Source organism: Ammospiza nelsoni, chromosome 1 (assembly GCF_027579445.1).
Source record: "Ammospiza nelsoni isolate bAmmNel1 chromosome 1, bAmmNel1.pri, whole genome shotgun sequence".
NCBI lineage: Eukaryota > Metazoa > Chordata > Aves > Passeriformes > Passerellidae > Ammospiza > Ammospiza nelsoni.
Window position 1 is genome coordinate 52865673 of NC_080633.1, and position 2386 is coordinate 52868058.

Below are 2386 nucleotides of genomic sequence, written 5' to 3' on the forward strand. Positions count from 1 at the left end.
CCGCCGGGCGCTGCCGCGGGCTCGCGGAGGCTGCGGGCAGCACGCGCCGGCCGGGGGGCGGGGCCGCGTGGGTACGCCCCGCCCCTCGCGCGCCCAGCTCCCCCCGGCGGGCGGGCCCGAGGGAGGGACGGCGGCACAGCGCCCCCTGGCGTTCAAATGAACCCCGTGAAACCGAGGCTGTGTCTGAGGGGAGACACAAGGCTTGCCGCCTTTCGTAACTTGGATATCTTCGTGTCACTGCAGTTAGAGGATCCTCCCCCTCTATTCGGCCGTATCTGGAGCTCTGTGGCCTGTTCTGGGCTCCTCAGGACAAGAGAGATGAGGAACTACCGAAGAGGGTCCAGTGGAGGGTGACAAAGATGATCAGAGGTCAGGAACATCTCTCTTACGAAGAGAGACTCCGGGAGCCGGGCCTATTTAATCTAGAGAGGAGAAGACAGAGAGGAGATCTAATCAATACATACAAATATGACAGAGGTGGGTGCCAAGAGGATGGCGCTGGTTTCTTTTCAGTGGTCCCCAGTGACAAGACGAGGAGCAATGGCCACAAACTAAAACTTCACCTCAACATGAGACAGAAATTCTTTACATTGGGGGTGGCAGAGAACTGGAACAGGCAGCCCAGGGAAGTCATGGAGTCTCCTTCCCTGGAGACACTCAAAACCAACCTGGGTGCGTTCCTGTGTAACCTGCTGTAGCTGACCCTGCCTCGGTGATCTCCAGATGTCCCTTCCAACCCCAAGGACTCTGTGGTTCTGTGATCCCCCAGCCCAGGCCCTCACTCTGAGGGCACTCAGGTGTGCTCTGAGGGGCAGCAGGGAGGGAGTGTGAAGCCTGGGGGGAACCCACAGCAGGTGGAGGGCGCTGGCCGTGTGGGACATCCATGCTCAGGGCACTGGGAAGCAAGGCTGACAGGGGATGAGGAGAAAGGGGCAGCAGCAGCTCTGCATGGGGCAGATGCACCTGGCCCACCTGCTGAAGCCTCTGTCCCTGTGGTGTCTGAGGCACAAGCCTCAATTACGCCTTTCCCACAGCCGGGGCGTGTGTGGTGCCGCTCCTCCATGCGTGCCTGAGATCCAGGTGTCTCTGTGAGGTGTGCTGGAATTGCCTCCTAGTCATCGGTTTGTGCAGGCTGGCGGGAATTGCCTCATGGATTTGGCATGAGCCTAACTGGAAAAGGCTTGAGAAAAGCATGTGCTCACTTCTCAATCCCTTCAGTGTCTCGATTACTTAATGTACATATCAAAGAGACCTGTTCTGTGTGGCTGTTATTTATCAAGGCACTTCTGTGCCACGTGTCTCTTTTAAGGGCATGTTACCTCCTGCCAACATCCAGAGCTCAGAAAAGACTATTGAGGACACAGCCCAACATACAGGAAAGGATTCAGTTCAAACCTGGGTCACTGATGTGGGATGGGAGTACAATTGCTGACAAGCAGCGTGCTGGAATCCCCTCACTCACTTACTGCCAAATCTGATTTGCATAAAAAAAGTAGAATCACAGAATGGTTTGCATTGGAAGGGACCTTTAAGATCACCTCGTTCCAACCCCCTGCCATGGGTGGGGAGACCTCCCACTAGGCCAGGTTGCTCAAAGCCCCATCCAGCCTGGCCTTGAACACTGCCAGGGATAGGGCATCCACAATTTCTCTGGGCAACCTGTTCCAGTGTCTCACCACCCTCAAAGTAAAGAATTTCTTCGTAATATCCTATGTAAACATGCTTTTCAGTTTAAAACTATTCCCCCTTGTCCTGTCACTGTCACTATATGCCCTTGTAAAAACTCCATCGATCTTGTGGGGTCCCTCCAGGTACTGGAAGGCTGCAATTATGTCACCTTGGAGCCTTTTCTTTTTCAGCTTGAACAATCCCAATTCTCTTAGCCTTTCTTCATAGGAGAGGTGGTCCATCCTGCTAATCATCTATAGTTTAGGAATGAATTCCAGAACCAGTATGTCCAGTAATTAAAGCCTTTTGGTATCAATGTGCTTTCCACTCAAAAAGCTGTGAAAATTGTAGCAGAGGCAGGATGTTCCTGCTGAGCATTAAAATCTAGATTAAACTGAGATTATATAATTGTTACATCTGAAAGTAGATATCAGTGGCAGAGATATTTGTCAGGCAAAAACCTCCTACAGAGAGGAGGTTTTTGCCTGACAAATACATTGGATCTTGAAAGTATGTGGTTTCAGATCAGTGAAGGTTTCAGATACTTAATTCTTGTGACATTTTCTACTTCTTTACTTACTTTCACAATCACATTTTTCTGGGGGAACTCTGCTAAACATTTATGAAAATCAGTGTAATTACTCATTCTGAAATATGAACATATCTTCGTCATAATAGTTTGGGATATTTAAGGTTCTCTGGCTGTATTTTAAAATAA